Genomic DNA, 19,779 nt, shown 5'->3' with positions numbered 1-19,779 from the left:
AAGTTTTTTAATTAAAATACATAAATTCATAGTATACATAATTTACTTCCCTTTTAAATTTCAGTTAGATCATCCCATATGCTGTTATTACTGTCAGTAACTGCAATATAATCTTAAATTTATCTTTAATCAATTCAAAGTAGTCAATCTTTGAACAGACACCTTTTTAATGACTTTAATTGATTCCGAAGGCAATTATGCCTTATTTTTAGTCTCCTGCAGAGCCCAATTCTTAATAATCTTCCTTTTGTTGCAACTTAACCATTTGCATGAATCTTCTGACTTTTTGGAAGCTGTGCATGTATGCTCAGTTGGAGGGAGCTTAAATGCATATCTATGGAAGCACCATTCACATACAAAAATAGTAGAATTGTGTACTTATTCAGAAAAATTTCTAAAAGATGGGTGCTCCGGTGACTTGTTCTAACAAAACCATTATGAGTGGATAATATTCTATCAGATGTAAATAAAATGTCTTGCAAAAAGAGGACCTTCTCAATTCACAAAAAGGGCTAAGCTGTGGTCCTGCAGAAATCAAGTATCTATAGTTAGCTACACAAAACAATTATACAAAGATCTCTAAATGTCTCCAAAAATGGGAACTTTCAAAGGAAAAAGGGAAACAGGTAACAGATGTGATCAAGAGTTAATACCTTTAATTTTTGAAGAGCATGTTTAAATGTCTAAGAAAACTTATAAAAAGAAAAAGAATATAAACAAAATTTTCAGGAAAAAGTTATGGAATAGCAATGTTCATCTTCATTAGTGGTCAAAGCATGCTGCCAAGGCTGTGATGAAAGTATGATGAAGGTGCTGCCAAGGGCACTGTGAACTGGAAAAATCCTTTTGAAAAGGAATATGTTTCCAGTAAAGTCTGACTCCAGCCATCTTCCAACAATCCTTAGTTGTGTCACTTTGGCTGTTGGGCAAAAAAAAACAAGAATATTGCAATTCTTTTCTGGAGTTTATAATATTTGAATTATTTGTCAGCTATCTTAAATTTATATTTTGCTATGTTTTCTTTCCTCCTCTAAATAAATATTCATTTTTGTACCTAAAAACAAAATAATAATAATAATTAGTAAGAGACATTAAAAAAAATTCATGGCACCTCGACCTGACCACCCCACTCCTGGGACTGTATGCTAGATATGGCAGACACTTCAGAATCACTAACTCACCCCTAACCCTTTTCTCTGCACATCTTCTGGTGCCAGGTGTGGCCACATATCATAGTTGTAGCTGAGAAAAATAACAGCGAATCTGCACCTTTCATTCCTCCTTCTTCCTGCTTTACAGGCAAGCAGCAGGTGAAGCTGTAGCAGCCATATTCTGGACATAAAGGAAAGATCGCAAACATCATAGATTCACTGGCCTCGAAACCAGTGAACCACCAAATCGATGCCAACAGCCACCACATACCCTCCAAATTCACTGCGTAGGAGAAATCAACCCTGGTTTGTTTCAGCCACTTAATGATATACAAAGGAATAAATCCAGTAAGAGAATATGCTTCTGACTATAAGAGTGAAGAAAAGGAAAACAACCAATTGCTTCCTAAGTGGGAGATCTTTAGGAACAGCGATACAAACAAATCGAATGATCAAACTGAAGATCATTGTATGGTGGATTAATTGTATTAATGACCCCAATTTTTTAATTCTTTCCTATATTCATACCTTTTCCCTTGAGGCTTTGAAGTTACTCTCGACAAAGAGACAAGATGACTTTCCTGCCCTTGATCCTGAGTTCAGACACAGGACTGGCCTTGAACAATGGGGTGCTAGCAACCATGGCAGAAGCTGTCTTGAAAAATACTTTTGCAGTGTGCTTGTCCTCACACTAGCACCTCAGCCATCTCCATGAAAATCATTCCAGGCAAGCCTGCTGGAGGCCAGGACATAGAAGTGGTGCCAAGTCTCCCTGGTTGTCTGAGCTGTCTGGCCATCCTAAGCCATCTGACAGCCAGACAACTCTCAGACACATCAGGGAGCCCAGCCAAGATCAACAGAGCTGCCCTAGAGAGCCCACGGCTACCACATAAGGAAGCCTGTACACAGTTAACTGCGCCAACCCCAGACCAGCTGGACTCTACAGACTCATGAAACATTTACTGCTGCATGTCACAAGAGGTTTTGTGGTTGTTATACAGTATTTATATGGCAATAGATAACTGACATAAAGCAAAAAGAAAATTTTATTAAATATTCATTCATCTATCTACTATCTGGTACTCATCTACAATATACCAGGCATTGTATTCAGCAAAGACAAATAAACAGGAGATTGTATTACACTCTGAGGACAAAGTTGCAAACAATATGACATACATGGGAAAGGCTAGAAAGCATGCTAATGCCGTACATACATTGTCCTTTATTTGCTTTTTGAATTTTTCCTTTTTTTGGCCTTCTTTTTAAATGGCCTTTCACCTGCCACGTTTTTAGTTTGGTGGCATGCAAAGGATAAAGGAGTAAATGTGAATTAAAAGAGTGGAGAGAATTAGGGACAAGAACAGTGTAGAAGTAGGTAAGGAGATATTGGGATGACCAGTCAGTCCTTTCTGGGATGGAGAATACAAAAACATGTTTGTAAGCACAAGCAAAAGCACTGGAAAAGACAGAGCCTTAGAAGATATGAAAGACAGTAAAACTGATGTGTGAAGTCAGTGAGGAGAGGCAGGACACAGGTCACCCAGTGTAAGTGAGAGCCAGTCTTCAAGGAAAAGAGGCCACCTCTGTCTCTAAAACAGCAGCAAAGAGTGGGACATTTGTATGTGCTTTTAATTGTAGAAAATCATAAAGCTGCTCTATTAAGGGCTGTACTTTCTTAAGCTGCAATGCAGCAAATTTATCTGCTAAAAGTGAAGAGAAAGGAGGTGAGGAAGCAAAAAGGGTTTGAGAGAAATAGTCTGTGAAAGCAAGCTGAATGTGGGTGACCTCAACGATTCCTGAATTAATGTTGAAACTTATTATTTCCTGTCCCAAAAAAGAAGTTATGTTTCAAAGAATTTTTTAAAGTACTTTAAAGTAACAACAAAGAAAAATCTAAATGCTTTCATTGCTACCTTGATTATTGGTATTGCTGAAAAGTTTCATTTTCAAAACTCCTTTTTAGTTTATTTAAGGGTCAGGATAGCTTCCCAGATGGCACTAGTGGTAAAGAATATAGGTGACATAAGAGATGCTGGTTCAACCTCTGGGTTGGGAAGATCTCCTGGAAGAGGGTATGGCAACCCACTCCAGTATACTTGCCTAGAGAATCCCATGGACCAAGGAGCTTGGTGGGCTTCAGTCCATAGGGTACTACTGTGTAGCTGGCCAGAGTCCTCTGTCCATAGGTTACAAAGAGTTGAACAGGACTATAGTGACTTAGCATGCCTGCACTGGGTAATTAGCTCTGGGCACAGAGGTAGGTGTTGATGTTGACTCCCAGGTCTCTGAATATGGATTGATGTTGATGTGCTTCTCTGATTCAAGCTAAATCAGTGAGGAAATAAGTATAAAGCAAAGTAAAGACATAGATTCAATAAGAAATGGAAATTTAAGTATAAAGTATCAAGAATTAAAATATAGATGCCCAAATGAGAAAAAAAATTTTAGGTTATTTTCATGCACTCCTCTTACAATTATGATTTTAACTAGAATATCTTAACTACGCCATTACTTGATGTGGATTTTTTCTTCTAACCCTATTTTTGTTTCCTTAATAATTTCTGCCCTTAACTGCGTTAAAAGATTCTATGGCTATAAATTCCTTAGTAGCAGTATGGGAATAAAACAACCAAAAAAAGTGGATCTAACCAAAAAATATGTATGAGATAATGGTGTTTCGGTAAAAAGCAATTTCCCTTCCCTACTGCCACCATAATACTTTTTAAAACAAGCAGAAAGAAGCTGATAGAAACTATTTTAAAACTAGTTTAATTTTGACAACTACGGAATTAAAAGTTACAAGTTTTGAGAAAAAGAGTTGCTGTTGCTGTTCTGTCGTTGTTCCATCATCGGGTCATGTCCAGCTCTTTGTGACCCCAAAGAGTGGTGAGGTCAAAGTTATTGACATCCACAGTTTCCTTGACTTCAGCCAGTTATAGCATAACTTGAGTAAGCAGTCTAGTTAGTCCTGTGCTCCCATGACAGGTATCAATGCCAAAAACAGGTATTTTATGTTGACAAACACTGCATCATTTTTTCCCCTGAGGTTTCTAACCTGTTTGGGGTCATAAATCCTCTAACAACATATATTTGCACACACACACACTGAAATTTTGCATGCCATTCCAGGAGGTTTATAGATCCCACAAAGCCCACCCAAGGGTGCTCCTTTAAGCTCTTCTTGATTCTGTTTTCCAAGGTAAACCTATATGCAGGTCAGGAAGCAACAGTTAGAACTGGACATGGAACAACAGACTGGTTCCAAATAGGAAAAGGAGTGCGTCAAGGCTGAATATTGTCACCCTACTTATTTAACTTATATGCAGAGTACATCATGAGAAACGCTGGGCTGGAAGAAGCACAAGCTGGAATCAAGATTGCCGGGAGAAATATCAATAACCTTAGATATGCAGATGACACCACCCTTATGGCAGAAAGTGAAGAGGAACTAAAAAGCCTCTTGATGAAAGTGAAAGAGGAGAGTGAAAAAGTTGGCTTAAAGCTCAACATACAGAAAACTAACATCATGGCATCTGGTCCTTTCACTTCATGGGAAATAGATTAAGAAACAGTGGAAACAGTGGCAGACTTTATTTTGGGGGGCTCCAAAATCACTGCAGATGGTGACTGCAGCCATGAAATTAAAAGACGCTTACTCCCTGGAAGGAAAGTTATGACCAACCTAGATAGCATATTCAAAAGCAGAGACATTACTTTGCCAACAAAGGTTCGTCTAGTCAAGGCTATGGTTTTTCCAGTGGTCATGTATGGATGTGAGAGTTGGACTGTGAAGAAAGCTGAGTGCCAAAGAATTGATGCTTTTGAACTGTGGTGTTGGAGAAGACTCTTGAGAGTCCCTTGGACTGCAAGGAGATCCAACCAGTCCATTCTGAAGGAGATCAGCCCTGGGATTTCTTTGGAGGGAATGATGCTGAAGCTGAAACTCTAGTACTTTGGCCACCTCATGCAAAGAGTTGACTCATTGGAAAAGACTCTGATGCTGGGAGGGATTGGGAGCAGGAGGAGAAGGGGATGACAGAGGATGAGATGGCTGGATGGCATCACTGACTTGATGGACGTGAATTTGAGTGAACTCCGGGAGTTGGTGATGGACAGGGAGGCCTGGTGTACTGCGATTTATGGGGTCGCAAAGAGTCGGACATGACTGAGCAACTGAACTGAACTAGATTAATGAATCTATTAAACTATTTTTTTGTTGTTGTTGTTCAGAGCTGCATCAGCGTTACCTAGGGACAGCTGAGTGTTACCAAACTGACGTTTCACCTGAGGCACTCAGAGATGTAATAGATCAAAATACAGAGTGTACAGAGAAAATTATGAAAATTGGTCTCCTGACTCTTAGACCAGTCAGCCAGGTTGGGATTTTTTTTAAGGGGGTCACAAAAGGATTTTTGCAGGAAGATATTTTTGGACCCTACCACAGTCCTAGCCCTCACCACCTCCCTCCTGACTGCACCTTCACCTAGAACTTTGTAAGCAGGTTCAGGGGCTTCAGTGGGACAGTCGAAGAGCCCAGTACATGTGATTTATATCTCCCTTATTGTGTAGACTGGGGGTTGGCCCCTAACCTAGGAGATCCAGAGGGGCAGAGAAGTGACCAACTACTACAGACAGAATTGCTGTGCATATATATCTAAAAGCCAGGAAAGACTCAGCAACAAAAGGCTGAGGTCAAAGTCAGAAATCCTAAGGTTTATGGAGTGAAGGCTCAAACATCCATGACAGCAATTTGCATCCCCCCTCTTCCTTCCACAGTAGCTGTGGGTGAGAAATTCCTAGGGATGAGGATCATGGAGGGAGCTTTGAAAGAACCTCAAAGAGAGTGAATGTTAAATACCTGCCTGAACCAACTCACAACAGCACCATTTCAGGTAAGAACTTTATTAGAGCCTTTACCCCCTTCATCTGCCCTTCCTCTCCTCTCCTCTTTTCCCTGCCAGGGATAGCAAGCTGAAAGTTGAGAGAAGAGGTGAGGAAGAAAGAAAAGAACCATGACTCTCTCTCACAGCAAGGGGCCAGCTGATAGAAAGGAGAAAACTGGTGACAAATCAATTACGACATTCTGATTAGTGTGGAGGACTGAAGATTCCATTGTGGGGGTCTTTTACATAAGAAAAGTCCTCTGAACCTGCCCACATTTTTCAGTGGGAAAGTCTCTTCCATTAAGTACAATTTTAAAGAGATCAGAGGAAATTAAGACAAAATTGCATTTTGATTGTCTCTCAAATTATTTGTTCAATCCATATGTTCGATCTATAGCATGAAAATTTAACAGCATTTCAGAGGTTCCAAACTCTTGGCATTCATGCTTGATAGGTCTGGGAAATGAATATGTTCAGCTGCCAAAATGATTTTTTTTTTATTTAATGTGAATGCCTTTAGGTGAAAGAGGCATCCTCCAGTTTAGCCTCTACATGACTTATATCCCTTAACACCTACCCTTCAGTCACTCATTTATGTTCCTGGCTAGTGGGTGAAGGCATTTGAGTTTGAGGTGGGAAGGTCTCCACTTTAGAGTAATAGAGATGGATTTTATGTGGATTCAAGCAATTCAGAGTCAAAATCTTTGCTCCAGGATGTGTTGGCTTACCATGGACAGGATATTTAATGTTTCTAAAAGGTCTTGTCTATAAAATATATTCGATATCTATCTCAGTTACTTAAAAGTTAAATAAGATACTGTGTGCAATGCAAGGCACTCAGCAGAGTGATGGCCCACTGAATATTAGCTTCCTTCCTTCCTCCAGCCCCTTTATTTTTATTACTAAGTTCATTAGATGAGAAAATAGAGTTGTATAAATAACTGTTCATTGCATATACTGCTAGCTTTTCTTTCAGCTGTTTTAAAGTCTTTAGCAAAATTACATTAAGGGGAAATTCCACCTAATTATAAATAATAACCAAAATTGAATTGACCGCAATTAAAACAAGTTCATCAAAGACTCTTCAAAACATTAAAGTTAAAATACATGGCAACAGTATAATTAAAATGTCAAAAGTCTTATAATTGTCTTGTTTTTGCAGTGACTGAAGGTAAATGCATGAAATTATTTAAATTCTCTCCAAAGGACTGTTTATCTTTCACTTGGCCTCATCAATTTTTATTTGTTTTCTGCTGTCTTACTAAGATCCTTTTCAATGACTATTTCAATAACTATAGCTTCAGGTTGATTAAACTATGTCTTTAAATGAATAGTTTTAAGTGCTGGTTTTCCAAGGAATTACACATTCTTGACTGGTATTGACAACTCATCAGGTGAAGAGTTACAATGACTTGTTGATAGATCAAATTCTAAATGAAGGTCATATTTTTGTTGACATGACTAGAAATTAAGACATAAAGCATCTCATGTCAAAGCAATTACCTAGTCTAACCATGCATTCTGTGTGTGAACCTCTCAGTCATATCACTGACAAATGATTGTACCCCTGTTCTGTTTGGAAACTGCCAATAAAACAACTCACCATGACCATGGGCATCTGACTAAATTTTAAAACAGGTGTAAGTTTTAGAGATGTCTCCTTATATCAAACTGAAATCAACTGGCTCATTAGCAGAGATCCTTCCAGTTTCTGCCATCTGATACCTATATACAATATTATCTGCTCAGAGACCATTACAATTTTATCTGCTCAGAGACCTCAGCTCAAATGCCATCTTAGATGAATGCTGTCCAGCTGGTGGCATATGGTAGTTAAGTCAGTTAATAACTGTTTCTAATGGCATAAAAAATGACCCCTTTTAAAGTTGTGATATGTGCGTGTGTTTAACTTCTCTAGGAGTAAAACCTGGATAAAGAACGTTCTTAATCAGTGTTGCTGACAGTATCCTAAAAAAATGGTGTCCTCAACTTATGAGAAAAAATAAAATCCTGTTTTCTATGTCACCTGAACATTCTTCAGAATGAAGACACTGTTGGAAAAGAAGCTGGGGAACCATGTGACCAGCAGTGGCCTTTTTTTTTTTTTAGTTTTAATTGAAGGATAATTGCTTTACAGAATTCAGCTGTTTTCTGTGAAATATCAACATGAATCAGCCATAGGTATACATATGTCCTTCTCTCTTGAACCTCCCTCCCATCTCCTTCCCCATCCCACCCCTCTAGGTTGTCACAGAGCCCCTGTGTGAATTCCCTGAGTCAGAGAGCAAATTCCCATTGGCCATCTATTTTACACATGGTAATGTAAGCTTCCATGTTACTCTCCCCAGGGACTTTCCCATGGTGTCTGCTTTGTTTTGCAACTGACCCTGTGCTAAATGCCTTATTCTCATTTAAGCCTACAGTCACCCACATGGCAGGTGCCATCATCATTGCCTTTAAGAGTGAGAATACTGACAGAGAATGTAAATGATTTGTCCAAATGCACACGACTAGTCAGTGAACTTCCCTGGTGGCTCAGACTATAAAGCGTCTGCCTACAATGTCGGAGATCCGGGTTCAATCCCTGGGTCAGGAAGATCCCCTGGAGAAGGAAATGGCAACCCACTCCAGTATTCTTGCCTGGAAAATCCCATGGAAGGAGGGGAGGAGTCTGGTGGGCTACAGACCGTGGGGTCGCAAAGAGTCAGACACGACTGAGTGACTTCACTTTCACTTTCCAGTCAGTGAAGGAGGCCATCTCAAGCTCTAAGCTCACCAATGAACCCTCATTCCATCATATAAATACAGATACATATAGACAAATATATATATATATATGAAGAGAGATTGGAAGAGAAAGTGTTATATTAAGAATTGGCTCACGTGATTATGGAAGTCACAGTGTCCCATGAACTGCCATCCACAAGCCGGAGAACAAGGAAAGCCAATGCTTTAGTTCAGTACAAGTCTGAAAGCTTCAGAACCAGAGGAGTCAATGACATAAGTCCCATCAGCAGTCCAAAAGCCCAAGAAGGTGGCAGGGTGCAGGGAGGCACAACCTTGTAAGTCCTGGTCCAAGTTGTAAGGCCCCACAACCAGGAGCACTGATGTCTGGGGCACTCAGCTCAGGCAGAGAGCAAATTCCCCCTCCCCCTCCTTTTTGCTGTAATCAGGCCCTCAGCAGATTGAATGAGGTCCACCTGATTGGGTGAGGATTCTTTGCTTTACTCAGTCTGCTGATTCAAATGCTAATCTCTTCCAATGGGTGTTTCCAGAAGACACACATTTTACCAGACATCTGGGCATCCCTTAGCCTAGTCAAGTTGACACATAAAATCAGCTGTCACAAGGAAGAATAGATATTTGGTAATAATTAAGGTGTCTAACATATTGAAGAAGAGCTATTTTCTTCTGGACATGACCGAGGAAGCATGCCTCCTTGGATTATTGCTGGCAATCATATTAACACAAGGGGAGAAGCCAGCCTGAGAATAAAAACAATGCAGAGAAAAGAACCAAGAGAAGAGCAGAGAAACAGGACAAGCTCCTGGTCTTCTCATGCTGGAGCCCATGCTGCCTCTCAACCACAGTTACCTATCAGTTGAATTAAGTTTCTCGTTAGTTGCAACTGAAAGGAATCTAACTACTACAATGGCCAAAATACACACAAAAGGAGGGAAGGAGAGAAGGAGCCCCATCCCAGTAATCTCACAATAATTAATGAGGGCTTTAATTTCTCTCTTTAGATGTAAGATGGAACTTTTTACTCTATCCTCTCAGCAAATTCTTAGTTTTCTACAGGAATGTTTTACGTCATCTCTATTTAAAAACAGAACTAATTTGAAGCCCCTGACAGGATGGGCTGCCTTGTGCTGAACTGCAGTTCTCTCTACGTGTGGTACACAGTGATACATCTTAATTAGAGAGGTTCGTTGTAATCTCTAAGTCAATTAAAATTGCTCAATGGCTCCGTTGTAAGTAGTGCTCAGTGAAGCCGCTGAAGTATAAATAATAACCTAAGATCATCATGACTGCACACTAAGAACAACACCTAATAGCATAAAGCTTAAAAGTACAAGAAGGAATGGAAAACGTGATGTTTTCATCATGCTATGTAATGCCCTAAAATCCATACCAAATGGTTTTTAATATAACGCCTTAAATATCCATACAAAATACACTGCATTTAAGCTATTCTAAGTTTTAATCCATATACTATAACCAAGTTTAACTCATAAGTTCATACCTCAGCTAGAGCCATATTTACAGTCCCATTGCAAGGACTAACATGCTTTTTCCACACATACAGGGAAAATGACTACTTCTGTCACTTGTTAGAATGGAAATCATGACAATATGCCCCCTGATTTTGCAGGGGGAAATCGGTTGTGTCATTTTCTTCAACTAAACAAAACAAACAGACTGTGTCAATGACACAGTTAATGTTGATAACATCGCAATTATATGTAGCTTAATCTACACGATGAAACATTCACCATCTCCCTCAGTCCATTCTAACCTGCCCCCTAAAATAGGTGTTCCTATGATTAAGGACCTATATGTGGGTGTGTGCTCAGTTACAGTCATATCCAACTCTTTGTGGCCCCATGGACTGTATCCCGCCAGCTCTTCTGTCCTTGGAATTCTCCAGACATGAATCCTGGAGTGGGTTGCCATTTCCTCCTCCAAGGGATCTTCCCAACTCAGGAATCAAACGTTTCTCCTGCTTAATTGGCAGGCAGATTCTTTACCATTGAGACACCTGGGAATCCCTTAAGGATCTATTCAGTTCAGTTCAGTCGCTCAGACTGGGTCACTCTAACTCTGCCGGGATGAGTATTATTATCACATCAGTTCTGAATAAATAACTGCTCAAATATTTCTCATTAATGAGTACATCCAAATTATTACAGCCTGTGGAGTAGGAAACGGCAACCCACTCCAATACACTTGCCTAGGAAATCCCATGGACAGAGGAGCCTGGCAGTCTACAGTCCATGGGGTCGCAAAGAGTTGGACATGACTGAGTGACTGAGCATTGTGAGCAATTATAGCCTGAATTTGAATTTTTCCCCCATAGCAATCTTACTCTTGGTCAAGTATTTCAGATCATAACAATGTAACTTCTAATATCAACTCTTCTAATATAGCATGAAAAAAAATCTAAGAACATTTCCTTTGAACTGTAGTATTTTTTCTAATAGCTTCTGATCACAACACCTCTGAAAGCAGTTTCAGTTTATCTGTAGATGGTATTTTATTTAAAAAAAAGTACATATATATATATATATATATATGCCTACATCATGGTAGCTTGTATTGATCAGCAAGCAATCATGCTCCCTTCTCCCACCTTTACTCTGTGGGAAGACTATACTTCTCAGTCAATTATGGGTTTGTTCAGAAGACTTTTTTTGCAAATGGTATTTGAGAAAATGACATATTGTGTCCAAGCGGAAACCTTTAGTACAAGTTTCATATGAAGTTTAACAACATGCAAAGTGAATCTATGTAATAGACGTTAGAGTTATGGTCACGTTTGTGGGATGGGGTGATTTGACTGGAAGTGGGCGCAAGGAAAACTTCCAGGTGCTGGAAATTTCCATATCATGACATGGTGATGATTTCATGGCAATCGCCATCTGTTTAAAGCCACCAAGCTATATATTCAACCTATCTGTACTTTTCTGCAGGTGTATCATATACCAATATATTTTTTTTTTCCTTTTTCAAATCAGAAGCATTTGGTTGCAATGTGAATGCTATGATCTTTGGGTCCTTGGGTCACAAACTTTGAGTTACAGAATCCAGGCTTCTCACTGTCTTCCCTGATGAGGAGTTGGTAAAGTGACTATGGAGATCCTTTCCAAGCCTGGGTGAAAGTTTCTGCCTCCTTTGGTCTTGACTTTGCCAGGTCAACTTCTGATTTCCCCATATAATTCTTTGGCCCACTCTTGCTTGTCAATCTGAGAGCTTAGAAACAAGTCTTAGGGTCCCAGATGGTAACACCTAAATGTGAAAATGGTGTTCTTGGATTTTTTTTTGTTTAAAATTTTTCTCCTGCTGAGACTGAACCTTTTGAAATAAATTGCTTACCTAGTACTCTGTGGGGTAGTTAAATAAGAACATCAATCAGCCAACTTGTGGGATTAGGTGTTTCCTCCAGTTCTCATGTAATAGTTAATATCAGCTATGGCATTTAGGTTCTTGGTCATCCCTCAGACAAAAAAAGATGAAACAACCATTGTCTTTACTTAGTTGCCTCTTCCATTCGACTGTGACTTCCTTGAAGACAAGAATTCATTCATCTTCGTATCCCTGGCATCAATCCCAGTGCCTGGTACATAGTAGGTGCTCATTAATTTTGCTTAAATTAAAATGAATGAATAAGACCTTCACAAAACCTTTTGCCAGAAGCAATTTTAACTTGCATTCAACATCCAAGGAGAGTGGGCGTGCTGCTTTGGCAATAGCTCTGACATTGAAAAATCTGGATGTTCCAAATTTCTTGTTGCTCATTTATCCTCAAGAAAAAAGGGAAGCAGGGGAGGATCGTGTTTGTGGGCCCAGCAGACACATCTCAGACTCATCACCCTGCACGACAGATCAGATGAGGCAGCAGCAAGACCAAGGCCACCTGCCCTGCTGTCTTCTGACTGCTGATGTTGCCTTAATCACTGAGCCGATGCAATTTCCTGCTGCTAACCCTTGCTATGGTCCCCTGAGAGGTCTCATTTGTCACTGTCATTACCTTTCAGATCAGCAAAACATCCATCTTTTGTTGGGCCCTCCTTCAGTGACTTGTTAAGGTGTATAGGTAGCTCAGGACAGGGGTCCTTTGTTCCTCAGTATGAAGGTGGATTCATGTACTTTGATATATTAACTCTCTTAATAGTGATTTTGAGGAAAGGGTAAGCCTCAGTCTTATTTCAGAGGGGTAATGCTTTATTTTTATGTATGCTTTATAAAATACTTTTTTGTATTTTTTAATAAATCACATATCCTATGAAAAGAACTTGACTAAATGTATAGCTCCAATTCTACCAATGCTGTCACCTCTGATACTACCTGGAGCCAAATCAGTCCTTGTCCCCACCATCAGCTGAAAAAAAAATACTAACCCCAAACACGTACCTAATCCTAAAGGTGTCTGAAGCACATGTGAAATTTTGGCACCCTCTCACATTTGACTCTAATAGAGCTGGATTTCATATCTGACAAACATCTGCCTAGCATTTACTATGTGCCAGACACAGTTCTAAGAGTTTTGCAAATATAAACTCATTTCTAACACCAACATCTCAGTTCATGGATGAGGAAACTGAGGCACAGAGACTAAGCATCACGTCCAGGGTCATAGCTAGTAAATGAAACTCTAACCCAGTGCCTCCTGCTCCTGAGTCCAAGGACTTAATCACCACAGTCCAACAGCAGGGGGTCCTTGGACCTAAATGTCATGCTCAAAGCTTCCAGTAGTGTTCTGAAAACATGATTTAATTACCTAATCAGTTCTTTCAGCCCTGGCTCAGAACACGGTGTGTGTGTCGGGAGTGGGGAGGGGGGAGGGGGGACGGGGGAGGGGGGCACGGTATGTGCATCTGTATGAGCACACAATGAACAGCAGTCCACAAAACTGTACCTTTATCACTGTCTCTCACATTTTCCATCTCATGGTCACAGGTTGGGTTTCCAGAAGCAGATGTGCAGAGAGAATTTGAGGTGCAAGATGTTTCTCAGGAATCAACCCCTGTGAAGGGCAGGGAAAGAAGGCAGACCTGGGCAGGGAGGAGCTGAACCGTGAGGAAGGCCTGGCAAAGCCCCAGTCAGGCAGCAGAGAGTCTGGAACACAGGTGATCACCAAGAGCTGAGGCAGCGGGGCCTTTGTTCACTCAACCTGCTTGCTTACCAGGATGAGGCCACCCAGGAAGGGTATAACCCCAAAAGAGGCCACTCTGCAGCTGAGCAGACCTTGAAGGAGCACAGTCCCCTCAACGGGCACCTAGACTTTCCTTAAAGAAGGTCTGGGTAGTGGACCTCCTTGTGAGCCACACTCACTTTTACACTAGAGTAAAAGTCTCGTCTTTACTATAGCTTCCAACTCCTACACAATCTGTGGCCCCATTGCCTCTCTGATCTCACCCCCCACTTTCTGCAGTTCCACTGGTCTCCTCACCAGGCAAGCCCCTACCTGAGGGGTTTTGTCCTTGTGTTCCCTCTGCTTACTCACAAATTCACACCATTTGCTCTTTTGCCTGCTTCTTATCTTGGCTCAAATGTTACAACTCAATGAAGACTTTTCTGAACACTATCTTAAGTACTTCTCATATAGTACAAGGAATTCCATTCGATGCTCTATGGTAACCTAAATGAGAAGGAAATCCAAAGAGGGGAAATAATGTATGTTAGCTGACTCACTTTGCTGTACAGTAGAAACTAATACAACATTGTAAAGCAACTATACTCCAATAAAAGTTAATTTTATAAAATAAATAAGATGGCTTCCCAGGTAGCTCCGTGGTAAAGAATCTGCCTGCAGTGCAGGAGATGTGGGTTTGATCCCTGGGTTCGGAAGCTCCCCTGCTGAAGGAAATGGCAACCCACTCCAGTATTTCTGCCTGGGAAATCCCATGGACAGAGGATCCTGGCGGGCTACAGTCCATGGGGTCACAAAAGAGTTGAACATGACTTAGGGACTACACAACAACAACAACTCAAACATAAATAAGATGAGTCCCTCTCAGCAGCTCCCAATCCTTCTTCCTACCATATTTCTCTCCATACCATTTATCACCATCTGACATAATATACAGTTAATAGCTTATATATTTTTTAAATTCTTTTTTTTTTTTTTTGGAAACTTAAGTCTTTAATATACCCTTAACTTATCAGGAGTAGCTTATTAACACAGGGTACAACTACAGTATCCATGTTGGTATCATTTTAAAAGATAACAAAACAATTTAATAACTATTAATCTTAATCCATATAACTAATGACAAAAGTGGCATTTTTAAACAGAAAAAATTGTAAATTCATGTCCTTCCCAAATTAAATTGTCTTGAGGTTTGGAAAACCTGAAAATATACAACCTGATGTCATTAACAAGGCTTAAAACTGAAAATATTTTTGATACTATAATGAAAAAATAAACAGTGTAGATAAATAGAATTTTATAAACCTAGAAAGACTTACAAACCTAAATTTCTTTTATCCATTAATAAAGTGCATGTTGTTAACATTTAAACTGAGTTAGCAGTGAAGGTCATAACTTCCAAAAAAGCAGAATGGAGGCTCCTCTTCAGCCCAACCATGCTTTTGTAATCTGATTTCGCCAAACCAATTTTTACAATTATATCATAGTAATTGAAGTGATATTGCTTAGACGTTATCTGTCATGATTAAACATTAAGCAACAGTTTTCCTACAATAACCCAATTTTAACAGAATATTTAGATCGAACAAAAAAAAATACAGGGATTTTTAGTATCCTTTTATTATTATTTTTTTAAGCACAAATGCCCACACAACTTTGACTTACAAGGTAGTTCTATATATAAATTGTTAGTGACTTTGATATTATAAACTACGTTTTTCTTTATAAGGTCTATGAAGACAGAGGGGTTTTGCCCCCGCTCAATTGTGGTCAATGACTTATCCTCAGTACCAAACACAGTGTCTGGCCCACACTAACCCTAAGGCAATGCATGACTACACAGGGAGTAAAAGGAGTCTTCTGCCTTCTGAGCTCCATCCACAAGCTCAAGACAGGGGAGATGACTTCCATGAATTTCCTACCTTCGAGGGAAGGAACCCTGAACATGCAAACTTTTCATGTCATCTCTTTTAGAAGCAATAGAAATCTTATACTTCAACCAACAATAAATACACTTTAACTCTAGTTCCTAGAACAATCAAACGCTTCTACTAAATTTTCCCATCAAATTCACATGGAGTATACACTAAGCTGAACAGAGCACCCAACTACAGATTCCATTATCAGTAAACCCCATAGGCTCCATCTGCAGTTTTACAGAAGACATACTCTTCTTCCTCTTGAGTGAATCCTTGTCCCCTTTTCATGCACTTTCCCTTGGGGTGATAGCCTTGAGAAACTGGGCTACTACCATCCTTTTCCCCATTATATCAATACCAGGTTTTACCAGTCAAGCTTTTTAGTAAATTCTGCTTTGCTCCTTTGGTTAAGAGTGTGGGTTCATGATATCCATGAAACAGAAACACAGTCACAGACATAGAGAACAGACTTGTGGTACCAAGAGGGAGAGGGGTGGAGCAAGGAAGGGTTGGGAGTGTGGGGTTAGCAGGAGCAAAGTTTTACATAAGCGAAAGAAAATGTTAGTTGCTCAATCATGTCTGATTTTTCCTTTGAGACCCCATAGACTGTAGCCCACCAGGCTCCTCTGTCCATGGAATTCTCTAGGCAAGAATACTGGCACGGGTTGCCATGCTCTTCTCCAAGGGATCTTCCCAACCCAGGGATTGAACCTAGGTCTCCTGCATTGCAGGCAGATTCTTTACCATCTGAGCCATGAGGGAGGCCCAAAAATTTTATATATAGGATAGATAAATAGCAAATATAGTACAGGGAACTATATTCAATATCCTGTGATAAAGCATAATGAAAAAGGATTATATGTATAACTGAAACACTTTGCTAAACTGCAGAAATTAACAAACACTGTAAATCAATTATACTTCAATAATTTTTTTTTAAACAGTGTGGGTTCCTTACTCCACCACCTGCCACAAAGGTGTCCTCTGGCACATTGCCTAATAGCCCCAAACTTCAGTCTCCTCACATGATCTACCACGTATGGCATTTTAGACATGTAAAGCACACTGTTGGGACCTAGGAAATAAAAGTTTCTATGACTCCATGATTTCCAAAGTCTCTCTCTCCCGTCTGCCCCACTTCCCACTGAGTTGCTCTCAATTTTTCCTTCTCTCTAAATCCTTCTTCCAAGTCTTACAACATCTTAAATCTTAAAGACTGGCAGTCTTCTTGCCTCATTTAAAAACAATTTTATAGGTGGGTTCACAGCTATAGAAGATAGTAATTTCCAGGACTCGATGATCCATTTGGGGCTGGGGTGAGATAAAAACAGATCAGACCCCACTCAGAAGGAGAAGCATATCCAGCAACAGGAGACATCTTCCCCCTGCTATGGTTCCAAACTCCTCACAGCAACGTCATGGAACTGCCCACTAGTCCCCTGTCCCCAGAGGGGAAAATTGTGTAGCTCTTTGAATCACTGTGAAACATAAAACATGGTATTTCACAAAGCCAGTTTCTTCATTATGAAATCTGAGTCACCATTTTATTTACTTTGCAACAGACTAGTAGTTTGTCATTGTTTTAAATCACGTTGGAAAATCAAAAGCAAGATAATATGTGAGCGCCACCTTGTGGAGACATTTATAACCACTGCATAAACTTGGGCCCCATCAGCTTTTATTCCCTGAACACGTGTTTAATATGCTGACGCTGCGGAGAGGGCAATAAAGGGACAAAACCCCTTGGTCTCCTGGAACTTACTTTCTACTGGGAAGACAGAAAATAAACACAATCAGTATGTGAAATATATAAAGTATTAGATGTAGTGGAGAAAAGTAAAACAAGGAAAAGCAGCAAGGTATGGGACTGCAATTTAAAATCACTTACTATCTTATTCCTGGAGAGCATAAATACCATAGATAGTAACATATTATGTCTAAGTTGTGCTGAGCATCCATTTCCTTGCTTCCCTTTGTGTTCCAGTTCATCATTCTTGAGATAGTTACAAATGGCCAGGGCTTGCAGCAGTTGCATACTTAATGGCAAAAAGAATTGAACAATTCATGTCTCTCAAATTTTGTATTTGTTCAGGTCCAAAAAAATTTATACTAGAGCTAGATTCTAGAATACTGTTTAAAGAGATGATGAAAATGGCAATGTAAGTGATCATAGTTTACAGGATGAAATTTAAATATTTTGAAATATTGTTTACAACAGTGATAATGTTTGTCTGGAGCCTCAATTACAGTACCTGAACATAACATGTAGAAGTTGTGGTTCATTTCCCACTGCTAGTTCAGCCGAACAAAGTGTCTCCTAACTGAATTGAAATTAATTTTTTAAAATTGATCTATAAAATTTTGAGCAATACTTTGCTAGCATGTGAGATGAGCACAATTATGCAGTAGTTTGAACATTCTTTGGCATTGCCCTTCTTTGGGATTGGAATGAAAACTGACCATTTCCAGTACTGTGGCCACTGCTAAGTATTCCAAATTTGCTAGAATATTGAGTGCAGCACTTTAACAGCATCATCTTTTAAGATTTGAAATAGCTCAACTGGAATTCCATCACTTCCACTAGCTTTGTTCATAGTGATGGCCCACTTGACTTCGCATTCCAGGATGTCTGGCTCTAGGTGAGTGATCACACCATCATGGTTATCTGGGTCATGAAGATCTTTTTTGTATAGTTTTTCTATGTAAAATTCTCCAAGCCAGGCTTCAACAACACATGAACCATGAATTTCCAGATGTTCAAGCTGGATTTAGAAAAGGCAGAGGAACCAGAGATAAAATTGCCAACATCCACTGGATCATCGGAAAAGCAAGAGTTCCAGAAAAACATCTATTTCTGCTTTGTCAACTATGCCAAAGCCTTTGACTGTGTGGATCACAACAAACTGTGGAAAATTCTTAAAGATATGGGAAGACCAGACCACCTGACCTGCCTCCTGAGAAATCTGTATGCAGGTCAAGAAGCAACATGAACCAGAACATGGGACCAGACATGGAACAACAGACTGGTTCCAAATCGGGAAAGGAGGCTGTATATTGTCACCCAACATATTTAACTTATATGCAGAACACATCATGCAAAATGCCAGGCTGGATGAAGCACAAGCTGGAATCAAGATTGCCGGGAGAAATATCAATAACCTCAGATATGCAGATGATGTCACCCTTATGGCAGAAAGCAAAGAAGAACTAGAGAGCCTCTTGATGTAAGTGAAAGAGGAGAGTTAATAGTTGGCTTAAAACTCAATATTTAGAAAACTAAGATCATGGCATCTGATCCCATCACTTCATGGCAAATAGATGGGGAAATAATGGAAACAGTGACAGACTTTATTTTGGGGGGGCCCAAAATCACTGCAGATGGTGACTGCAGCCATGAAATTAAAAGACGCTTGCTCCTTGGGAAAAAAGCTATGACCAACCTAGACAGCATGTTAAAAAGCACAGACATTACTTTACTGTCAAAGGTCCATCTAGGCAAAGCTATGGTTTTTTCCAGTAGTCATGTATGGATGTAAGAGTTGGACTATAAAGAAAGCTGAGCGCCAAAGAATTGATGCTTTTGAATTGTGTTGGAGAAGACTCTTGAGAGTCCCTTGGACTGCAAGGAGATCCAACCTGTCAATCCTAAAGGAAATCAGTCTTGAATATTCATTGGAAGGACTGATGCTGAAGCTGAAACTCCAATACTTTGGCCACCTGATACGAAGAACTGACTCATTGTAAAAGACCCTGATGCTGGGAAAGATTGAAGGCAGGAGGAGAAGGCGACAACAGAGGATGAGATGGCTGGATGGCATCACTGACTCAATGGACATGAGTTTGAGAAAGCTCTGGGAGTTGGTGATGGACAGGGAAGCCTGGCATGCTGCAGTCCATGGGGTCGCAAAGAGTCGGACACGACTGAGCAACTGAACTGAACTGAACTGAAT

The 19,779-nt window shown here is 40.0% G+C and overlaps 1 long non-coding RNA gene across 1 annotated transcript; it reads right to left on the bottom strand.

The window, feature by feature from the left end:
• Positions 1-634: 634 nt before the first annotated feature.
• On the bottom strand, positions 635-9,651 carry LOC147379444 (uncharacterized). Its single transcript, XR_015161178.1, has 2 exons — positions 8,921-9,651; positions 635-919 (listed from the first exon to the last, which is right to left on the bottom strand). It is a non-coding gene; the product is annotated as an uncharacterized LOC147379444 (long non-coding RNA).
• Positions 9,652-19,779: the final 10,128 nt, after the last annotated feature.

The sequence above is a fragment of the Bos grunniens genome, chromosome 1, assembly GCF_055505025.1.
Source record: "Bos grunniens cultivar Pamir isolate PY7600 chromosome 1, Bosgru_T2T1.0, whole genome shotgun sequence".
NCBI classification, from domain to species: domain Eukaryota; kingdom Metazoa; phylum Chordata; class Mammalia; order Artiodactyla; family Bovidae; genus Bos; species Bos grunniens.
Note: the sequence above shows the minus strand (reverse complement) of the source record. Positions and strands in the feature narration are given on the sequence as shown.